The sequence below is a fragment of the Micromys minutus genome (genome assembly GCF_963924665.1).
Source record: "Micromys minutus genome assembly, chromosome: 6".
NCBI lineage: Eukaryota > Metazoa > Chordata > Mammalia > Rodentia > Muridae > Micromys > Micromys minutus.
In genome coordinates, this window is record NC_137975.1 from 7,701,289 (window position 1) to 7,725,590 (window position 24,302).

The 24,302-nt window shown below is 38.6% G+C and overlaps 1 pseudogene across 1 annotated transcript in view; it reads right to left on the bottom strand.

Annotated features, from left to right (window-relative positions):
• Positions 1 to 22,730, bottom strand: part of LOC308421692 (eukaryotic translation initiation factor 4 gamma 2-like) — a 44,173-nt pseudogene extending 21,443 nt beyond the window's left edge. The window contains exons 1-2 of the transcript in view: positions 22,657 to 22,730; positions 15,522 to 15,660 (exon numbers count right to left, since the gene is read on the bottom strand). The product of the transcript in view is annotated as a eukaryotic translation initiation factor 4 gamma 2-like (transcript). The remainder of the gene's footprint in view (positions 1 to 15,521; positions 15,661 to 22,656) is intronic.
• Between the last annotated feature and the right edge of the window lie 1,572 nt (positions 22,731 to 24,302).

Sequence of the window (24,302 nt, forward strand, 5' to 3'; positions counted from 1 at the left end):
ATTATTTCTGTTCTTTTGAGACTGGGTTATCTCACTCAGGATGATATTCTCTAGATGCAGCAATTTTCTTAAGAATTTGGTTAAGTCATTGTTTCTGATGGCTGAGTAGTATTCCATTGTGTAAATTTACAGAAAAATTGTATCCATTCATCTACTAAAGGACATCTGGGTTTTTTCCAGCTTCTGGCTATTATAAATAGAGCTGCTATGAACATACATATGCATTGTGGTACATGTATACTTGTTGTATATTAAAGTGTCTCTGGGGTATATGCCCAGAAGCTGGGTCTTCAGGTAGTACTATGGCCAAATTTATGAGGAACCGCCAGACTGATTTCCAGAGTGGTTGTATCAGTTTACAACCCTACCAACAGTGGAGAAGTGTTCCTCTTTCTCCGAAACCTTGCCAGCATCTGCTGTCATCTGAGTTTTGGATCTTGGCCAATCTGACTGGTGTGAGGTGGAATCTCAGGGTTGTTTTGATTTGCATTTCCCTGATGGCTAAGGTTGTCAAGCACTTCCTTAGATGTTTCTCAGCCATTCGATATTCCTCAATTGAGAATGTTTTGTTTAGCTCTGAACCACATTTTTTAATAGGGTTGTTTGATTTTCTGGTGTCTAGCTTTTTGAGTTCTTTGTATACCTTGAAAATTAGGCCTCTATCAGCTATGGAGTTGGTAAAGATCTTTTCCCATTCTGTTGGCTGCCGTTTTTTTTCTTGACAACGTCCTTAGACTTACAGAAACTTTGCAATCTCATTAAGTCCCATTTGTTAATATTTGACCTTAGAGCTTGAGCCATTGTTGTTTTGTTCAGAAAATTGTCTCCTGTGCCTATGTGTTCTAAGGTTTTCCCTAGTTTCTCTTCTAATAGTTTTAGTGTACCTCGTTTAATGTGGAGATCTTTGATCCACTTGCACTTGAACTTTGTACAAGGAGATAAGAAAGGGTCTATTTTCAATTGTCTGCATGCTGAGTGCCAGGTGGACCAACACCATTTGTTGATAGGCTGTTTTTTTCCATTGAATGTTTACGGCTCCTTTGTCAAAAATCAGGTGACCATATACATGAGGGCTTATTTCTTGATCTTCTATTCTATTCCATTGATCCACATGCCTATTTCTGTACCAGAACCATGCAGTTTTCAGCACAATTGCCTTGTAATATAGCTTGAGGTCAGGGATAGTGATTCCCACAGATTTTTTTTTTGTTGTTGAGGATGAATTTCGCTATTCTAGGTCTTTTGTTATTCCATATGAAATTGAACATTGATCTTTCCAACTCAATGAATAACTGGGTGGGAATTTTGATGGGGATTGCATTGAATCTGTAGATTGCTTTTGTTAGGATTGCCATTTTTAAAAGGTTGATCCTTCCAATCCATGAGCATGGGAGATCTTTCCATTTTGTGACATTTTCCTCGATTTCCTTCTTTAGAGGTTTGAAATTCTTTTCATACAGGTCCTTCACTTGCTTACTTAGAGTCACACCAAGGTATGTCATATTGTTTGTGACTATTGTGAAAGGTATCTTTTCCCTAATCTTTTTCTCCACATGTTTGTCCTTTGAGTATAGGAAGGCTATTGATTTGTTTGAGTTAATTTTATATCCAGCAACTTTGTTGAACTTGTTTATCAGCTGTAGGAGTTCTCTGGTGGAATTTTTAAGGTCACTCAAGTACAATATCATGTCATCTGCAAAAAGTGATGTTTTTACCTCTTCCTTTCAAATTTGTATCCACTTGATCTCCTTTTGCTATCCAATTGCTCCAGCCAGGATTTCCAGTACTATGTTGAATAGGTAGGGGGAGAGTGGGCAGCCTTGTCGTGTCCCTGATTTAGTGGGATTGCTTCAAGTTTCTCACCATTAAGTTTGATGTGTGCTGTTGGTTTGCTGTATATTGCTTTTATTATATTTAGGTATTGACCTTGGAATCTTGTTCTTTCCAGGACTCTTAACATGAAGGCGTATTGAATTTTGTCAAATGTTTTCTAAGCATCTAGTGAGATGACCATGTAAATTTGTATTTTGAGTTTGTTTATATGGTGGATGACATTGATGGCTTTCCTTATATTAAACCATCCCTTCATCCCAGGGATTAAGCCTACTTGGTCATGGTGAATGATCGTTTTGATGTGTTCCTAGATTCAGTTTGTAAGTATTTTGGTGAGTATTTTTGCATCAATGTTCATAAGTGAGATTGGTCTGAATTTCACTTTCCTTGTAGGTTCTTTGTGTGGTTTAGGAACGAGGGTTATTATAGCCTCAAAAAATGAGTTAGGTAGTATTCCATCTGATTCTATATTGTGGAATAGTTTGGAGAGTGTTGGTGTTATGTCCGCAATAAATGTCTGATAAAATTCTGCACTGAACCCCTCTGGACCTGGGCTTTTTTGGTTGAGAGGCTTTTGATGTCTTCTTCTATTTCTTTAGATGTTATGAAATTATTTTGATGACTGTACTTGGTTCTGGTGTAACTTTTTGACCTTGTATCTTTCTAGGAATTCATCCATTTCCTCCAGATTTTCCAATTTTGTGGAGTATAGGTTTTTGTAGTAGGTTCTGATGATTTCTTGAATTTCCTCAGTTTCAGTTGTTATGTCTCCACTTTCCTTACTGATTTTGTTAATTTGTATACTCTCTCTTTGCCCTCTAGTTAGTCCGGCAAGGGTTTTTATCAATCTTGTTGATTTTTTCAAAGAACCAGCTCTTAGTTTTGTTGATTCTTTGGATGGTTTTTTTTTTGTTTCTATTTGGTCTATTTCTGCCCTAATTTTGATCATTTCTTGCTGTCTAACGTTCTTGGGTGTATCTGCTTCCTTTTGTTCGAGAGCTTTCAGTTGTGCTGTAAATTTGCTGATTTATGCTCTCTCCAGTTTCTTTTTGGAAGCACTGAGAGCTATGAGTTTTACTCACAGTACTGCTTTCATTGCATCCCATTGGTTTTTGTATATTTTGTTTTCGTTTTCATTGATTTCTAGAAAATCCTTAATTTCTTTCTTTATTTTTTCTTTGACCCTGCTATCGTTTAAGAGAGCGTTGTTTAGTTTCTATGTTTATATGGGCTTTTTGTTGCCTTGTTTTTTTTTTTTTTTTTTTTTTTTAAACGACTTTATTTTTCAAAACAAAGATAAATGTAAAGATTTTAAACATTTTTTGCTTAAAATTATACATTTTTGTCAGTACTGTTTTTTCAGACATTAAAATAAATTTTACATAAAACCATGTGAATATGTTTTTTAGTCAGTACTTGATTTTTTTCAAGGGCTTGACAGTATGCATTGAAAACATACTAGTTGCAATAAGCGTAAAGTACATGCAAAACAAAACGCAACATGGAAATAGTCAAAGTCTTCTTGTTTTGTGAATATATGTATATTTTTTGTTTTCTTTATTTCTTGGACTTCATACAGTCTGTGAGTTGTTTCTGGGGGAGTGCAAGCCTCTGGGGTTAGCATCCCACTATCAGTGACTGCATATTATGTCTGTTCTTTTGTGACTGGGTTATCTCACTCAGGATGATCTTCTCTAGATGCAGCCATTTTCTTAAGAATTTGGTTAAGTCATTGTTTCTGGTGACTGAGTAGTATTCCATTGTGTATATGTACCACAATTTTTGTATCCATTCGTCTTCTGAAGGACATCTGGGTTCCTTCCAGCTTCTGGCTATTATAAATAGAGCCGCTATGAACATTGTGGTGCATATATCTTTGTTGTGTATTAAAGTGTCTCTGGGGTATATGCCCAGAAGTGGAATAGCTGGGTCTTCAGGTAGTACTATATCCAATTTTCTGAGGTATCACCAGAGAGATTTCCAAAGTGGTTGTCTTTGTTGTTGTTAAAGAACAGCCTTTTACCGTTGTGATCTGATAGTTCCTCCTGACAGATTTCCCCATTAATGAGTAAAAATTGTCCTTCCTTATCTTTTATGACAACTTTTGGTTGGAAATTTACTTTATTCGATATGTGAATAGCCACTCCAGCTTGTTTCTTGGGGCTGTTTGCTTGGAAGTTTTTTTCCCACCCTTTTAGTCTGAGATAGTGTCTGTCTTTGTCTCTGAGATGAGTTTCCTGTATGCAGCAAAATGCTAGATTTTGTTTATGTATCCAGTCTGATAGCCTGTGTCTCGTTATTGGGGAGTTGAGTCCATTTATGTTAATTGATATCAAGGAATAGTGGTTTCTGTTTCCTGCTTTTATTGCTTTCGTAGGTTGAGTTGTGTCTGTATATATTTCTTCTTTTGGTTTTCTTGCTTATGAGTTTTCTTGTTTTTACTAAGATGTAGTTCCCCTCATTGTATTGGGTTTTCCACGTATAATTCGTTGTAGTGCTGGGTTTCTGGTCAGATATTTTGTAAATTTAGATTTGTCTTGAAATATCTTCATCTCTCCATCTATGGTGATTGATAGTTTTGCTGGGTATAGCAGCTTGGGCTGGCACTTGTACTCTCTTATGGTGTCCAGGCTCTTCTAGCTTTCATAGTCTCTTTTGAGAAATCGGGTATGAATTGATTGGTCTGCCTTTATATGTTACCTGACCTTTATCCCTTACTGCTTTTAGTATTCTTTCTTTGATTTGGGCACTTGGTGTTTTGACTATTATGTGTCGGTAGGAATTTGTTTTCTGTTCCAATGTATTTGGAGTTCTGAAGGCTTCTTTTATACTCATGGTCATCTTAAGGGTAGGGAAGTTTTCTTCTACGATTTTGTTGAAGATATTTACTGTGCCTCTATTTGATATTCTTCTCCCTCTTCTATTCATATTATCCTTAGGTTTGGTCTTCTCATTGTGTCCTGCATCTCCTGGACATTTTGGGTTAGGAGCTTTTTATTTATGCATCTTCTTGGCTGTTTTGTCTATGTTTACAATGTTGTCTTCTGCCTCTGAGATACTCTCTTCCATCTCTTGTAGTCTATTGGAAATGCTTGCTTCTATGACTCCTGATTTCCTTTTTAGGTGTTCTACGTCTAGGGTTATCTCTTTTAGTGTTTTCTTTATTGTGTCAATTTCTGTTTTAAATTCCTTCTTCCATTCCTTCATCTTATTGGTTCTGTTTTCCTCTAATTCTTTGAGTTCTTTGAGTGTTTTTCTTGTTTCCTCTTTAAAAGCTTCTGATTCTTTTTGCTTTTCCTCTTGTTCTTGTTTAAGGATCTCTATTAGTGACTTGAGGTATGATTTTAGGTCTGCGTCTTCTTTTTCTGGAGTGTTTGGCATTCCAATGTTTTCTGTTATGGGAGAGCTGGGTACTGCTGTTGCCAGGTTGTCTTGGTTTCCTTGGGATATACTCTTTCGCTTTCCTCTTGCCATCTTGTTTTCAGTGATATGTTTTTGCCTTTCCCTTGTATCTGGTCTGTGTCCCTGGATCTCCACTGGTCCAGATGGCAGATGGTCTGAGCCCTGTTCTGCGCCCCAAAATCGCTGGGTAGGGACAGAGGTCCCAGTGCTGGGTTCCTGGTCCCTGGGTAAAGCAAAGCAGGGGCATGCTTTTTGTGCACACTCAGCAGAGATCTCTCTGCTTACTGGCTGACCAGTTCCTCTACTCACCAATCTTTAAACCTTTGGGAACTGCTCTCATTGTTTTAAAGATCAGTGTTTTATAGGGCTAATTTTCATAACATAACAAGGAAGCAGAAATGATCGTTTTCTCATAATGCAGCTCAAATCACCATGTAAGCAGCAAGATACAGCAATACATGAGTGCACTGAATTGTGCAGCCTTTCAGTGGTCTCTGTACAAGCTTACTTTTCAGACAAAGCCACTTCTTTTTATGGAAACTCTAGAAATAGTCCTTAGAGATAAACAGGACAGGGAAGCCTGCTAAAAATTGGGTACCAAAGTTTTTACTGAGCTCAAATCATGGGGCATTGCTACTTTAATAGTGAGGTTTCTCCCATAAGAGTAGGTCAGGAACCATATGAAGATTTTCTGTCAATGGACTAAGCAAACAAGATGAGCATGATGGGACTTGCAACCCATGGGAAAAGAAATCCAGCAATGTGTGTTCATTGCTCTGAGGACATAGATTAAGAATTGTGTTAAGTTTAATATGCAGCAATGGCCAACAAATACATAGAAATTTTTCAGTGGCCAATGGGAGCCTAGGGTATCAAAAATAGTTGGTGATGCAGACATGCTTACAGGTAAGATGAAAGAATATATCTCTACTTTCTGCAGATAAGCTCTGGGTTTCTACTTGGCGTTTCAAGGATATTCATTGAAATAGCCTAGGGGACTATGATTATTTTATACCCAACTCTCAAGTCTACATTTGCATTCTATGCCATTCATCCAGAAATATAGAGGCATTCACCTATTTAAAGATTTGTTTAGGAACTACTTTCTTAGAAACTGACAACATTTGTTAGGTTTCTTGCTCTCTAGCCTGAATCAAACTATGCATAGAAAACTACTAAGCTTCTTAGTTGACAGCAAGAATGGATGTAGCTTCTTATGTTAGGTCAATGATGTAACTAACATTACTACTGTCTCCTTTCTCTCCTTCCTTTTATTTTCTTATTTTATGAGTGGCTTCTGGGAAACTCACTTAAATCATAAATTGTTTATGCTTAAGTATTACATGCTTATATCCAGACATTTAAAAATATTCATGGAAAGTGCTGTTTATCAGTTCCAGATAGATCATAACAAAGATGCACATTGAATTCTTACTACATGGGACCTTGGGGTTCATTCTCATCCATCTCTGTTGCTTTTTTCTAATGTGTGAAATAATAGCCGTGACAAATTGGAAAAGTTAAAATTTACTAGGTTAAAATACATAAAACTCTAGGATATATTTTTTTAAAAAATTCAAATGAAGAAAGGCTAGAGATATTCTTACCCCAAATAGATACATTTAAAACATTGCACACAACATATTATATTGTCTGTACACGTCTGTCTAATATATAAAAAAGGAGAAATTATGCAGCCAAGCTTTTCTAAAGACAAGCAAAGCATGGTTAGATCACTGTATTGTGACTGCCACTTGGTTGTAAACTTGAAGAGACACCATGACCTGTAAATAGACACACGAATATTGCTGTTTGTTCTGATATTCTGCTATATGTTATTATTTCATTGATCTTCACTAGTTCTCATACGGGAATGAATGAAGTAGCAGATTTCATAGCACAGTAAATTTTAAAGGCGTACTTAGTTTTTTTCACAGTAAACAAAGATGTGAAGACAAATAGGCCTATCATGGATGGATGTTTTTATAGGTAGGTTGAAGGCTGACCATCACACTGACCCATAAGACCATAAAAAGTGATTTTCAAAGTGAACCCAGTGACCATTTCTTTCTTTCTCTTTTTTTATTTTTGCTTTAGTAGACTTCCTTGAGATAATTCTATGTGATTGTTAATTTAGACTCATTTTTACAATGTAGAATCACCAAAAAAGTTGAGTCAAGCAGTAATTGTCTAGATTAGGTTGGATTTGAGGTATGCCATGCTCTGAGTTTATGATTTGGAGTCAGGGAAGTGGAAAGAAACTTCCTGAACATGAGCAGCACTTTTTCATGAGTTCGAACATGGATTTAATCAAATATAGAAAATATGCTGAGTGGGTTGAGTACTAACATACACACATTAGTTAATTACTCTTTTCTTTTTACTGTACAGTGCTCTAACTATCTGTCTCAAGTTTTTTTATATCTTGTCTTCCCTGAAGTAATAGACTAGATCCTTAAACTGAGTATTAAACATGTTCTTTATCTCTAGTTGATTTTATTATTGTATTTCATTACAACAGAAAAAGAAATCCAGAAATCTTCAGTCTTTTGTTTCTTAACTCTACATGTTTCTTCCCAGATTTGCTGCTAAATATTCTGTTTGGATTCAGAGCATTCTTAGATTACAAATCAGGGGAAATTCTTCCCTAAAATTAGTATGAACTTTAAAGTAGTTTCTATCTAACTTGGGAAGGGTGAGAAATCTTGAACTGCTATCAAAGAAAACTCCTTAAGGCTGGGAAATGTAAATCAAACGCATAAGAACTGGAATTTGGATTCCCCTCACTCCTATCACAAAGTGTACATCAACCAATCAGATGCCTCAGAGTTCCCAAGGAATAATCTACCATCCAGAGAGTACACATGTGGCATATGGAGGAGAGAATGGTCTTATCTGGCATGAACGTGGTAGGGAGGCCCTTGGTCCTGTGAAGGCTTGATGTGCCAGCATCGGGGAATGTTAGGGCAATGAGGTGGAAGTGAATGAGTGGGTGGGAGAGCATACTCATAGAAGCATGGGTGAAGCAGGATGACCGGATTGTGCAGGAGAAACCACTCAGAAGGGGAATAACGTTTGAAATCTAAATAAAATAGCCAATACAAAATTTACACACACACACACACACACACACACACACACACACACACACACACAAACAGAGAGAAAGAGAGAGAGAGAGAGAGAGAGAGAGAGAGAGAGAGAGAGAGAGAAGTTGCACATCGTTCCATGCTTCTTCATGCAAAAAGAAAATTTTATTTATTTATTTTTTTATTTTTATTTTTTTTCTTTTTTTTAAAATAACTTTATTTTACAAAACAAAGATAAATGTACAGATTTTAAACATTTTTTGCTTAAAATTATACATTTTTGTCAGTACTATTTTTTCAGATATTAAAATAATTTTTACATAAAACTCTGTGAATATATTTTTTAGTCACTATTTGATTTTTTCAAGGGCTTGACAGTATGCATTGTAAACCTAATAGTTACAATGAGCATAAAGTACATGCAAAACAAAACGCAACATGGAAATAGTCAGTCTTCTTGTTTTGTAAATATATATATATTTTTTTTTATTTCTTGGACTTCATACAGTCTGTGAGTTGTTTCTGGGGGAGTGCAAGCCTCTGGGGTTAGCATCCCAATTTCAGTGACTGCATATTATGTCTGTTCTTTTGTGACTGGGTTATCTCACTCAGGATGATATTCTCTAGATGCAGCCATTTTCTTAAGAATTTGGTTAAGTCATTGTTTCTGGTGGCTGAGTAGTATTCCATTGTGTAAATGTACCACAATTTTTGTATCCATTCATCTTCTGAAGGACATCTGGGTTCTTTCCAGCTTCTGGCTAGTATAAATAGAGCCCCTATGAACATTGTGGTGCATATATCTTTGTTTGGTATTAAAGTGTCTTTGGGGTATATGCCAGGAAGTGAAATAGCTGGGTCTTCAGGTAGTACTACATCCAATTTTCTGAGTATCACCAGACTGATTTCCAGAGTGGTTGTATTAGTTTGCAACCCCTCCAAAAGTGGAGAAGTGTTCCTCTTTCTCCGCAGCCTTGCCAGCATCTGCTGTCATCTGATGTTTGGATCTTGGCCAATCTGACAGGTGTGAGGTGGAATCTCAGGGTTGTTTTGATTTGCATTTCCTTCATGGCTAAGGATGTCAAGCACTTCCTCAGATGTTTCTCGGCCATTCATTGTTCCTCAACTGAGAATGTTTTGTTTAGCTCTGTACCCCATTTTTTGATAGGGTTATTTGATTCTCTGGTGTCTAGCTTTTTGAGTTCCTTGTATACCTTGGATATTAGGCCTCTATCTGATGTGGTGTTGGTAAAGATCTTTTCCCATTCTGTTGGTTGCCGTTTTGTTTTCTTGATGATGTCCTTAGCCTTACAGAAATTTGGCAATCTCATTAAGTCCCATTTGTTAATCTTTGACCTTAGAGCTTGAGCCATTGGTGTTTTGTTCAGGAAATTTTCTCCTATGCCTATGTGTTCTAAGGTTTTCCCTAATTTTTATTCTAATAGTTTCAGTGTATCTGGTTTAATGTGGAGATCTTTGATTCACTTACTCTTGAGCTTTGTACAAGTAGATAAGAAAGGGTCTATTTTCATTCTTTTGCATGCTGAGTGCCAGTTGGACCAGCACCATTTGTTGAATAGGCTGTTCTTTTTTCATTGAATGTTTACTGCTCCTTTGTCAAAAATCAGGTGACCATATACATGAGGGCTCATTTCTGGATCTTCTATTCTATTCCATTGATCCACATGCCTATTTCTGTACCAGTACCATGCATTTTTCAGCACAATTGCCTTGTAATATAGCTTGAGGTCAGAAATAGTGATTCCCGCAGATGTTTTTTTGCTGTTGAGGATGGATTTAGCTATTTTATGTCTTAGGTTATTTTATATGAAATTGCACATTGATCTTTCCAATTCCACGAAGAACTGGGTTGGAATTTTGATGGGGATTACATTAAATCTGTAGACTGCTTTTGGTAGGATGGCCATTTTTAAGATGTTGAACTTTCCAATCCATGAGCATGGGAGATCTTTCCATTTTCTGAGATCTTCCTCAATTTCTTTCTTTAGAGGTTTGAAGTTCTTGTTGTACAGGTCCTTCACTTGCTTAGTTAGAGTCACACCAAGGTATTTTATAGATTTTGTGACGAATGGGAAGGGTACCTTTTCCCTAATTTCTTTATCCGCATGTTTGTCCTTTGAGTATAGGAAGGCTACTAATTTGTTCGAGTTAATTTTGTATCCAGCCACTTTGCTGAACTTGTTTATCAGCTGTAGGAGTTCTCTGGTGGAATTTTTAAGGTCACTCAAGTACAATATCATGTCATCGGCAAAGAGTGATATTTATATCTCTTCCTTTCCGATTTGTATCCCCTTGATCTCCTTTTGCTGTCTAATTGCTCCAGTCAGGACTTCCAGTACTATGTTGAATAGGTAGAGGGAGAGTGGGCAACCTTGTCAAGTCCCTGATTTTAGTGGGATTGTTTCAAGTTTCTCGCCATTAAGTTTGATGTTGGCTGTTGGTTTGCTGTATATTGCTTTTATTATGTTTAGGTATGAACCTTGGATTCCTGTTCTTTCCAGGACCTTTAACATGAAGGGGTGTTGGATTTTGTCAAATGCATTCTCAGCATCTAGTGAGATGATCATGTGATTTTGATCTTTGAGTTTGTTTATATGGTGGATTACATTGATGGATTTCCTTATATTAAACCATCCCTGCATCCCAAGGATGAAGCCTACCTGGTCATGATGAATGATCATTTTAATGTGTTCTTGGATTCATTTTGCAAGGATTTTGTTGAGTATTTTTGCATCAATGTTCATAAGTGAGATTGGTCTGAAGTTCTCTTTCCTTGTAGGGTCTTTGTGTGGTTTAGGTACAAGAGTTATTGTAGCCTCAAAATATGAGTTAGGTAGTATTCCATCTGATTCTATCTTTTGGAATAGTTTGGAGAGTATTGGTGTTATATCCCCAATAAATGTCTGATAGAATTCTGCACTGAACCTTTCTGGACCTGGGCTTTCTTTGGTTGAGAGGCTTTTGATGACTTCTATTTCTTTAGGTGTTATAGGGTTATTTAGATGGTTTACTTGGTCCTGGTTTAACTTTGGGATATTGTATCTGTCTAGGAATTCATCTTTTTTCTCCAGATTTTCCAATTTTGTGGAGTATAAATTTTTGTAGTAAGATCTGATGATTTCCTGAATTTCCTCAGTTTCAGTTGTTATGTCCCCACTTTCCTTTCTGATGTTGTTAATTTGTATACTCTCTATTTGCCCTCCAATTAGTCTTGCTAGGGGTTGATCAATCTTGTTGATTTTCTCAAAGAACCAACTCTTGGTTTTGTTGATTTTTTCAATGGTTCTTTTTTTATTCTATTTGGTCTATTTCTGCCTTAATTTTGATTATTTCTTGCAGTCTACTATTTTTGGGTATATCTGCTTCCTTCTGTTCTAGGGCTTTTAGCTGTACTTTCAGGTTGCTGATGTAAGCTGTCTCCAGTTTCTTTTTGGACGCACTTAGGGCTATGAGTTTTCCTCTCAGTACTGCTTTCATTGCATCCCATAGGTTTGGGTATGTTGTGTTTTCGTTTCGTTGAATTCTAGAAAATCCTTAATTTCTTTCTTTATTTCTTCTTTGACCCTGCTATCCTTTAACAGAGCGTTTTTTAGTTTCCATGTGTATGTGGGCTTTTTGTTGTCTTTGTTGTTGTTAAAGACCAGCCATAGACCATGGTGATCTGAGAGGATGCATGGGATATTTCAACCTTCTTATATCAATTGAGGCTTGCTCTGTGTCCAATTATGTGGTCAATTTTCGAGAAGGTGCCATGGGGTGGTGAGAAGAAGGTGTATTCTTTTACCTTAGGATAATATGTTCTGAATATATCTATTAATTCTAGTTGGTTCAAAGTCTCTGCTAGTTTTGCAGTGTCCTTGTTCAGTTTCTGTTTCCATGATCTGTCCATTGGTGAGAGTGGGGTATTAAAGTCTCCCACTGTTATTGTTTGGGGTGAAATGTATTTTTTGAGCTTTAGTAGGATTTCTTTTATGAATGTGGGTGCTTTTTTATTTGGAGCATATATGTTAAGGATTGAAGTTTCTCCTGACAGATTTCCCCGGAAATGAGTAAAAAGTGTCCTTTCTTATCTTCTTTGATAACTTTTGGTTGGAAATTTACTTTATTCGATATTAGAATAGCCACTCCAGCTTGCTTCTTGGAGCTGTTTGCTTGGAAGTTTTTGTCCCACCCTTTAACTCTGAGATAGTGTCTGTCTCTGTCTCTGAGATGAGTTTCCTGTATGCCGCAACAGGCTGGATTTTGTTTATGTATCCAGTCTGATAGCCAATGTTTCTTTATTGGGGAGTTGAGTCCATTTATGTTAATAGATATTAAGGAATAGTTGTTTCTGTTTTCTGCCATTATTGCTTTTGTGAGTTGAGTTGTGTCTGTGTCTTTTTCTTCTTTTAGTTTTCTTGTTTAGGAGTTTTCTTGTTTTTACTAGGCTGTATTTTCCCTCATTGTATTGGGTTTTCAACCTATAATTCGTTGTAGTGCTGGGTTTGTGGTCAGATATTGTGTAAATTTTGATTTGTCTTGAAATATCTTCATCTCTCCATCGATGGTGATTGATAGTTTTGCTGGGTATAGCAGCTTGGGCTGGCACTTGTGTTCTCCTAGGGTTTGCATGATGTCTGTCCAGGCTCTTCTAGCTTTCATAGTCTCTGTTGAGAAATCAGGTGTGAGTCTGATTGGGCTGCCTTTATATGTTACCTCACCTTTTTCCTTTACTGCTTTTAGTATTCTTTCTTTGCTTTGGACACTTGATGTTTTTACTATTATGTGTCGGGAGGTATTTCCTTTCTGGTCCAACCTATTTGGAGTTCTGAAGGGTTCTTTTATGCTCATGGTCATCTCATTCTTGAGTTTAGGGAAGTTTTCTTCTATGATTTTGTTGAAGATATTTACTGTGCCTCTTAGTTGATACTCTTCTCCCTCTTCTATTCCTATTATCCTTAGGTTCGGTCTTCTCATTGTGTCTTGGATTCCCTGGACATTTTGGGTTAGGAGCTTTTTGTTTTTTGCATCTTCTCTGGCTGTTTTGTCTATGTTTAAAATGTTGTCTTCTGCCCCAGAGATTCTCTCTTCCATCTCTTGTAATCTATTGGAATTGCTTGCTTCTGTGATTCCTGATTTCTTTTTTAGGTGTTCTACCTCTAGGGTTATCTCTTTTTGTGTTTTCTTTATTGTGTCAATTTCCATTTTAAATTCGCTCTTCCAATCCTTCATCTCTTTGATTCTGTTTTCCTCTAGTTCTTTGAGTTTTTTTCTTGTTTCCTCTTTAAAAGCTTCTGAATCTTTTTGCTTTTCCTCCCGTTCTTGTTTAAGTATCTCTATCAGCACCTTGAGGTATGATTTCAGGTCTGTGTCTTCTTTTTCTGGAGTGTTTGGAATTCCGATGTTTTCTGTTATGGGAGACCTTGGTTCTCTTATTGCCAGGTTGTCTTGGTTTCCTTTGGATATACTCTTTCGCTTTCCTCTTGCCATTTTGTTGTCAGTGATATGTTCTTGCCTTTCCCTTGTATGTGGTCTGTGTCCCTGGATCTCCACTGGTCCAGGTGGCAGATGGTTCGAGCCCTGTTCTATGCCTCAGAGTAGTCGGGTGGGAACAGAATTTCCAAAGTTCTATTCCTGGTTGCTGGATCAGACAGGGCGGTGCAGGGCAAGCCAGGGGGTTCACTTTATGTGTGTACTCCGCAGAGATCTCTCTGCTCCCTGGCAGCTCAGGTCTCCCACCTACCATTTGCTCAGCCTCTACGAGCTGCCGTTCCGGGTGGCAGATGGGCCAGGCTTTGCTCTACATCCTGAAGTCGCCTCCGGGTGGAAACAGAAGTTCTTAAGGTCTGTTCCCGGTCACAGTTTCTCAGCCTCTACAAGCCGCCATTCCTGGTGGCAGGTGGGCCAGTCTCCGCTCTTGCAAAAAAATTTATTTTTTAATTGTCTTGTTATTTGATATTTTTTTTCTCTCCTAGAATAAAGCTTACACATAGTAGGCCCACAACAAATTTTTATAAATGAGATTTCAGTGTACTTGATAAAATAACAGATCCTCCACCAATACTGTCGTTTTTCATAACACTATGAGAAATGTATTACTTAGGATAAGTCAGTTACTCTCAATGCCAGTTGGAAAATGTGACAGTTTTGGTTTACTTTGGCAAGTAGAAATCAAACAAATCCTTATTTAAAGTTGCTTCTCAGTGTCTTGGGATGAGGCTCAATTGTTTGTGCCTACTTGACTTGTCCAGGGCTAAGAGGAAGAGATCCACAGCACCTTAAAGTGCTTATGGTTGCACAAACTTTTATCTCCAATTTGGGAGGTAGAGGAATGAGGATCCGGAGTTTAAGGCTAGCACGTAGTACTTAAGACTACTTTTCCAAGCACCATTACTGATGCTGGAAGGAACCTGATATGGATGCCTCCTCAGCAGCAGGTTAGGCCCATACTGATACAGAGGAGGATGTTTGCAGTTAACTACTGGACTGGATACAGGGACCTCAATGAAGGAGTTAGAGAAAGGACTGAAGGAGATGAAATGGTTTGCACTCCCATGGGATGATCAAAATTATTAACCAACCAAAACCTCTAGAGTTCCCAGGGACTAAAACAAAAACCACAGAGTTCACATGAAGTGACCAAGTCTTCAGGTGCATATCCAGCAGAAAATAGATTTCTCTGGGATCAGTGAAAGGTGAGGCCTTTGTTCAAGTGTAGTTTTGTTTTCTCAGTGAAGGACAAAGCCAGGGCATTAAGGAGGGATAGGGTATTTGGTAGAGAGAGCACCTTCATGGAAGCAATGGGAGGGAGGGGGGATGGGTTGGGGGAAGTGGAGATAACATCTGAAATGTAAATACAGAGAATATCCAATAAAATATTTAAAAAAGAATAGGTAAGTTGGAAAGACAAAAAAAAAAAAAAAAAAAAAAAAAGCTTGCTTCTGAAATGAGAACAAAGGAATTTTTTTTCCAATTCTGGTTGGCTGGAAGCTTTAAAGCTACCTGAATTACAAGAAAGAAATCACTTTCTTCTTCCTTTAAAGCTCACTGTGAAGTATTATTGTGAGCAAGGTTCTATCTGTGTCATATGAATCCCTATTGAGCTGAAGATTGGGAAGTAGAAAATGCTTTTCTGATTGGAAATAATTTCTGGCCTTCCTGGATTGTTAAGCAGCTTTTGTCTCTACAGGCACTTACCTGAAAAAATGGATATAAAGCATTTGGTGCAAGCTGCCGGGGACTTGTTATCACTGGCACAGCTCTTGAAAGGTCCACAGCCGGCATCACTGCAGGGAGAGTTGGAGAGAACCTAGAATCATACGCTGCCATTTTGTGCCTGTAAGAATTAATGAATTACCACAGCTAATTTTAATTTAAAACTAGGTATTCAATGAGGCTAAATTTAGATATGAGTCAGGATAAGTGGACAGAAAAAAAAAAAAAAAAAAAAAAAAAGACCACAGAAGAATATAGCAAGATTTATCTGGTAACATCTATCTTATAGTGAGCTGTTTGCTACTTTAATCTGTTTTGTTATTAAACAGTTGTTAATATTAATCAGTGTTGTCTTTTACTTCCTAGAAAAGACAAAATTTAAAATTCAAACTAGATGTCTTTATTTGCTTCAAAGTAGAAAATTTCTGAAAGAAGGAAAGTGTGCTTTTACCATGTACAAAAAAAGAGTAGCATATTTGTAGGAAAGTGATTGACAGTTGAGTTCTCTCAGATGGAGACTTGAAAAAAAAATCAGGCCTCCCGGGCCAAAGATAAGTTCCTTTAGTAGAAAGCAGACCCCTGAACAGAGTGGTAAGGTTTCTGAAAAGAACATGTTCTCTATTTTTCCAAAATATCCGGATAGACATAGTGCCATGTCCACTGGGAATCATAGCAGTACGTTAAGAAGTCAGGGAGAGATTCTAATGTAAAAGCTACAAGGCATTGAACTGCCAGGATAGAATTAAAAGCAGGGAGCTAGGCAATGTGGTGAGCATAGGAAGGGAATGAAAAGACATGGATAAGACAGGAAGATGAGTCTTTTGTCATTTGTCTTTATAGGGTCACAGCTTGAGACCTGGTAGCCCTAGTAAATCAAACAAACTCACCTACACGTATAAGCCAATGACCAAAGGTTCTTCCTCCCATCGATGCCCGACAAGTCCATCCTCTGCTACATATGCGGTTGAAGCCAGGGGTCACTCCACATGTACACTTTGCTTGGTGGTTTAGACCGTGGGAGCTCTGGGAGGTACTGATAGTTGATATTGTGGTCGTTGCTATGGGGTTACAAACCCCTTCGCCACCTTCAGGCCTTTCTATAACTAGGCCATTGGAGACCCTGTTCTCAGGCCAGTGGTTGGCATCTGCCTCTGTATTTGTCAGGCTCTGACAGAGCTTCTCAGGTGAAAGCTAAATCAACTTCTTCCTGTAAGTATCAACTTCTTGGTATCCGTAATACTGTCTAGGTTTGATGACTGCGTATGGGATGGATCCCCAGGTGGGGCAATAACTAGATGGCATTTGCCTTCAGTCTCTGGTCCACACTTTTTCTTCATATTTTCTTCCTGTGAGTATATTGTTCCCCCTTCCAAGAAGGAATAAAGCCTTCCCAATTTGGTCTTTTTTCCCCCTTGAGCATCATCTGATCTGTGAATTATTATTATTATTATTATTATTATTATTATTATTATTATTATTATTATTATTATTGGTATTCTGAGCTTTTGGGGTAATATACAGTTATCAGTGAGTGCATAGCATATGTGTTCTTTTGTTATTAGGTTATCTCATCCAAGATGATATTTTCCAATTCCATTATTTTCACTAAGAATTGCAGGAAGTCCTTATTTTAAATAACTGAATAGTACTCCATTGTGTAAATGTACCTCTGTTGAAGCAATTCTGGATTTTATCCAGCTTCTGGTTATTATAAATAACGCTTCAATGAACATAGGGAAGCATGTGTGTCCTTGTTATATGTTGGAGCATCTTTTGGGTATATGCCCAAGGGTGGTATAGCTGAGTCCTCAGGTAGTACTATGTCCAATTTTCGGAGGAGCCACCAGACTGATTTCCAGAGTGGTTGTACCAGCTTGCAATCAAAACAACAATGGAGGAGTGTTCCTCTTTCTCCACATCCTAACTGGCATCTGCTGTCACTTGTGTTTTTGATCTTATCAATTCTGACTGATATGAGGTGGAATACCAGCATTGTTTGAATTTGCATTTCCATGATAAATAATTGTGTTCGACAATACTTTCAGTGCATCTTGGCCATTAGATATTCCTCAGTTGAGAATTGTTGGTTTAGCTCTGTCCCTCATTCTTCTTAATAATTTTACTATTCTCTGTAGTCTAACTTTTTGAGTTTGTTGTATATATTGAATATTACTCCTCTATCGGATGTAGGATTGGTAAAGGTATTTTTTTTCCAGTGTGTTGGTTTGTCCTATTGACTGTGTCCTTTACCTTACAGAAGATTTACAATTTTATGAGGTACCATTTGTGGAATGTTGTTCTTACACCATCAGCCATTGGTGTTCTGTTCAGTAAATTTCCCTCGGTGCCTATGTATTTAGGCTCTACCCTACTTTTTCTTCTAATAGTTTGAATGTATCTGGTTTTATGGTTGAGGTCTTTGATCCACATAGAGTTGAACTTTGTACAAGACAATAATAATGGATAGATTTGCATCTTTCTATAAAATGACCTTCAGTTAAACCAGCAACATTTGTCGAAAATGTCTTTTCCCACTGAATGATTTTAATTACTTGATTAAAATTCAAGTGACCAAGGTGTGTGGATTCATTTCTGAGTCTTCAGTTCTATTCCATTGATCTACTAGCCTGTCTATGTACCAAAACAGGCAGTTTTTATCACTATTGCTCTGTAATACAGCTTGAGGTTAGGAAGGATTATTCCCCCAGAGGTTCTTTTATTGTTGAGAATATAGTTTATGCTACCCTGGCTTTTTTGTTATTCCAAATGAATTTGCCAATTGCTCTTTTTAATTCTATAGAAAACTGAGTTGGAATTTTGATTGGGGTTTATTTGAATCTGTATTTTGCCTTCAGAAAAGTGGCTGGATATAAAATTACCTCAAACACTGTAGATTTCTGTTCATAGCCACATATCCCTGATTTAATTCTCAATGATAGGTCAGTAGGAACCCAAATCTATGCCTGTCATAATCTCAACTCTAGAATCATCATCATATATTTTTGTGCCATCCACACATCACAATTAGTACTAGTGGTGGATCGACATAACATAATGAAGGAATTTAATATGGCAGGAATTTCCACAGTTTGTGAGAGAAACCAATCTTTCTTTTGCCTTCACATATGTTCCTGCTTCTTTACTCAGTTTCCTCTGCTTTTCACTGGAATATAAAACTGAATCTTTAGGATTTTGAAAGATGTCTATGCATCACTATGCACAAGAAGGCTAAGAATTATTGTGTCCCGGTGGCCAAGTCATCACTGTGCAATGCTTTAAATGATAGTTTGCACTTATGCAGTCACTGTGGGTACCATAGATTTTGAAATTTGTCCTCCTGAAAGTTTATTAATATTGATGACCCTGGGAGAAAACAAAATTCATGGTTATCTTTCTTTGTCATATCTTTTGAATCCTTGCATTATTCTCACTGTTTTACAATATTTTTTTTTTTTTTAGGTAGCAAAAGGAAGAAAGGTTATTTTCTCTGAAATACAATCTTAATTGTTCAAAGCAGAGTCAATAGGAATTGTTCTTTCAAAGCACAGAAATACTGATGTGCATCCCGACACATTGAACAATCTTCTCTTCTCACTCAGAGCTAAACTGTAAGATGGAACCCGAACAAGCTATCTCCTCAGTTAAAACTGTCCTCTTCCTCCTCCACTTCTTCTTTTTCCTTCTCTTTGTAGCAGAGGACCAATCCCAGTACATTGCATTTGCTTGGAAACCACATTACCTCAGCACAAAGCTCCAAAAATCATCTATTTTATATTACCAAAGCTCTGTTCCACTCATCCATATATGGTGTTCAACTGGTGTACTGATATGGACTGTTTTCTGTCAAGCATTATATTAGAAGAGTTATTGATAATTTACATATACAGAGTCCTTGTGTAGGTGTTCTGAGGAGTGTTCTGGCCCACGAGATAAAGCTGGCACTCTCTCTTACCTTTTTCAGAGAAAGAAAGGAATGCCCAGGCTTAATAAAAATGAGAACACTTGTAATTTATTTGCTAACATTGCCTGGGAATTTTAGAACTTCTTGAAGTCTTCTTGCCTCTGATCTCATATTGTACCCGAGCATATAGCAATGGTGATTTCAATTGATAGAGCCTTTTATTTTTTATTAGCATGGAGATGTATCAGGTTTATAAATGTACATGTGACAATATTCTACACATTACTGCACGTATTTGCCCCCTTTTAAAGGTGATGGTTGTGTTTAGGGCTCACAATGCAATTAAACTGCCAGGTACTATTTAAAGTCCCAGGGAACTTTACTCTGATAATGGGGTTTCTCTTCTCTGCAACACTTCTGAAGATTACAAAAGTCTATGTGTAATTTTTACAATAGAGTTATGCAGCCCATCTAGATTGCAGGAGAGCTGATACTGGACAGAATGCTTGTAGCTTAGCAGTTGTCATATGTGATCAAGTTTTTGTTTCTCAGCCCTCCTCTTTATATAGCACTGAGTTTATTCTTTCATAATCAGTGTGTTCCTAGTTAATGGCCTCTGTTTCATTTCTGATCATTCTCTAATGCTTTCATTAATAGTAGTTGCTGGGAATTGAAGGAGATGCTATAGTAATGAACTACACCCTCAATGGACAATACTTCTAGTGGCTTTGTTTTAAAACTCTGTCCAGAAAGCCAGAAAGATTGCTGGGAGCCATATCTAACATGAGATTCAAAGTCCTGTCATCTTAATATTTGAAAAATCATTGAGTTTTGAGTTTCTTCCTTCCTTCTTTCCTTTCTTTCTTCCTTCTCTCCCTCCCTCCCTCCCTCCCTCCCTTCTTCCTTCCTTCCTTCCTTCCTTTCTTTTTTTCTTTCTTTCTTTCTTCCTTCTTTTTCTTGTTTTATTCTCTGTATGGTCATGTGTATATATGAGGGATAAAGTTCAATTTTAAATTTTGTTTCTTAAACCTCTTCCACAACCAATTTTGAGGGAAGATTTCTCACTGGAACACTTTAAGCAGTTTAAGCCAGCTGTCCAATGAGACCCAAGGAAACTCTTGATTTTGCCTACACAATAATGAGATTATAAACCAATGCCACTATATTCAATTTTTTTCTCTTGGGTTCTAAGTATGGTATTAAATTTAGTTTCTCACATGTTCATGCAAAAAACTTCGTCAATTGACCTAATTCTGTAGTTTCTGCTATGAATATGTTTCTAAACTTTTAAGTTCATCTAGTGCCCTGCAAACAATGGCTTGTTGGTGCTGTGTGAGTATTCTAATAAAGGCAAATATTTAGGTTGATGGTGAAAGTATTCCTTGCATTTTTTTTTAATCTCAAGAGACCCCAGGAGATAATGGTGCTTGGTCTCATGACCAGTAGGAAAGAAATAGCAGGCACGTAGAACATTATGGGACTCAGTTCTACCAGAGAAAGCTGCCACAGCTACAAGTTGGTATACTGTAACAGGAAAGATAACATATCTGGATTATTATAACAGTAGTTTTGACTCTACATACATATTCCCTAAAGTTTCTGGAAAGCTTTTTGTTGAAACACAAAAAGAAAAATAGTATTTAGTACTATGGGGTCTGTTAGTCTTCGTGGCAGGATGCAGGTGAATGACCTGCAATCCCAGTTATTGTTTTCATTGCTTTGCAACGAAGAGTCATTGTAAACAGAGCTGGGTGACTCAGCCATTTTTACAAAGGTATGTAAATATATCTGTATATAATCTTCTCTTGCCCTACTACCCACTTCATAAACCATGATTCATGGTAAGAAGTAAAAGCAGGAAGACATTTTTCATAAAGTAACACAGAATTTTATTTTAACGATTATAGTGTGTTACAGAATATGAACACAGTGTGCCTGGAAAATCTTGGAACCTTCATTGTATTACATGTGTCCACATAATAAAGCCTAGGATACGCACCCTTAGTCAGGTCAATTTTTAAAAATCATTGTGTAAAGTCTTATGGCAACAATACATATGTGAATACAAGATTAATATTTGAACTTTTGACTGGTTTACCACCAGTCAAAAGGGACCACCGGCTCCCTGGTATAGGTGTGGTCAGCAAGGTCACTGGGCAAAAGCCTGCCCTAGCCCCCGCAAACCAAAAGGGCCATGTCCTAGATGCCATCGAGAGAGACACTGGGCTGTAGACTGCCCTTATGTCGCACAAGACAGAGGGGCATCACACCCAAATAACTCTCCAGCCGATCTCCTAGGCTTGGCTATGGACGATTGACGGAGCCTGGGCTCCCTTGACCCGACCACTACCATTACAAACAGAGAGCCACGGGTATCTATCATGGTATGTGGGCGGCCCATCTCCTTCCTCTTGGACACTGGGGCCACTTACTCGGTCCTGACGGAGTTTTGGGAACCCACTTCTCCCTCTCGTTTTCCTATTGTCGGGTAGGAGGACAACCCTATCTCCCTCACCAAACCCCACCACTTAATTGTACCTTCAGGGGCATACCTCTCACCCATTCCTTTTTGTTAGTGCCTACATGTCCTTTCCCCTTATTGGGAAGAGACCTTCTAGCGAAGTTGGGAGTTTCCATTTCCTTTGCTCCCCCCACTTGCCTAAACCCAAGCTCGCCAGCAACCCCTCTGCTTCTCCTCCTAGCCAGCCAACCTACTAACACAAACATGTTGCTTCCTTTACCAGCTTCTCAGGTAGATCCCCAAGTCTGGGACGTCCAGAACCCCTCTGTTGCTAAACATCATTCTCCTGTTGTTGTCCAATTACTGGACCCTACCAGGTACATAACCCAAGCTCAATACCCTCTCTCCCTCCAGAGCCTTAGGGGACTTAAACCTATCATTTCTGACCTCTTAAGAAAAAAACTTCTTCGCCCTACCCCTTCTCCTTTTAACACCCCTATACTAGCAGTTAAAAAGCCCAATGGAACCTATCGCCTGGTTCAAGACCCCAGGCGCATCAACTCTGCAGTGGTTCTCCTTCATGCTGTTGTGGCTAATCCTTATACTCTTCTTTCCACTATCCCCTCAAAGACCTCCCATTTCTCAGTCCTAGATCTCAAAGATGCATTCTTCTCCATCCCTCTAGACGCACAGTCACAGGACATATTTGCCTTTACCTGGACAGATCCAGACACCCATTTCTCTACCCAGCTTACCTGGACTGTTCTACCTCAGGGGTTCCGAGACTGCCCACACTTGTTTGGTCAGGCTCTGGCTTCTGATTTGTCATCTTTGCCCCCCCTCAGATCTAAGGTCCTACTTTATGTAGATGACCTTCTTGTCTGTAGTCCTTCCTCAGAGATCAGCCAGGATGACACCTCCACTCTCCTAAACTTCCTTTCCAGTCGAGGCTACAGGGTCTCACCTTCCAAAGTCCAACTGTCCACTTCTCAGGTCACCTATCTGGGACTAACAATAACCCCAACCCACAAAGCTATTACCTTAGATAGAAAAAACCTAATTCAGTCCCTAATCGTTCCTTCTACAAAGGAAGAAATTTTATCATTCCTAGGGATAGCTAGCTTTCTACGCTCCTGGGTTCCTTCCTTTTCCCTCCTCTCTCGCCCCCTATATGAAGCAGCATCAGGTTCCATCCATGAACCTCCCCTCAAGCCTGTTACCAGGCCCTTTCGAAGGCTCCAACAGGCCCTCCTTAAGGATCCAGCCTTACATCTACCTGACCTGACTCGCCCCTTTTCCCTCTATGTAACTGAAAAGGAGGGATTTGCCCTTGGAGTCCTAGGTCACCAACTGGGGCCATCTTTTGCACCCGTAGCATATTTGTCACAAAGACTAGATCTAACCGTCCAGGGATGGGCACCCTGTATTCGCACCTTAGCAGCTGCTGAACTCCTCATTAGAGAGTCAAAAAAGCTAACCTTTGGTTCGCCCATAACTGTTTTCTCTTCTCATAACCTGTCGCAGCTCCTGACTTACAAAGGCCTACAGACCCTGCCCCCTTCCAGGGTTCTTTCTCTCCAGGTAGCACTAATTGAAGACTCTACACTCACCTTCCAATCATGCCCACCTCTTAACATTTCCAGCCGACTTCCTCCGCCAGATACTAACTACTCCCTGTCTCACTCTTGCACTGAAACTTTAGATGAACTATTACCTCATTTCTCACACATACAGGAGGGCACACTGCCTCAGGCTACCCACACCTGGTATACAGATGGCAGCTCCTTTCTACATGAAGGGCACAGAAGAGCTGGCTATGCCATAGTGTCAGACACAGAGGTGGTAGAGGCACAGGCCCTCCCTGCTCATACCACCAATCAACAGGCTGAATTAATAGTCCTTACCCATGCTTTTCAACTGGCACAGGGACAATCCCTCAATGTCTACACAGATTCTAAATATGCTTTTCATATCCTCCTGTCCCATGCTGCCATCTGGAAGGAACGTGGGCTACTTACAACAAAAAGAGGATCAGTAACTAATGCAAACCAAATTATGGCCATGCTAAAGGCTTCCCACCTTCCCATGGCTATTGGGATTATCCACTGCAGATCCCACCAGACCAATAATTTCATTGTTTCCAAGATAAATAACTGAGCCGATGAGGCAGCTAGGGCTGCAGCCCTTAGGGGCTTAGGCTCGACTCACCCTCCCCAAGACATTCTTACACTGCAGCCCACCATCCCACCTTCACCCCCGGACATTCGCCAAACTCTGTCCTATCTTCATCAACTCTTCCATCCTAACAGCCAGGCCTTGTCCTATTTTGTTAAGACCCACTTGCAGCCTACCCCTGAAGACTTAAGTTTCTTAAAATCTATCACTGCTTCTTGCAAAATCT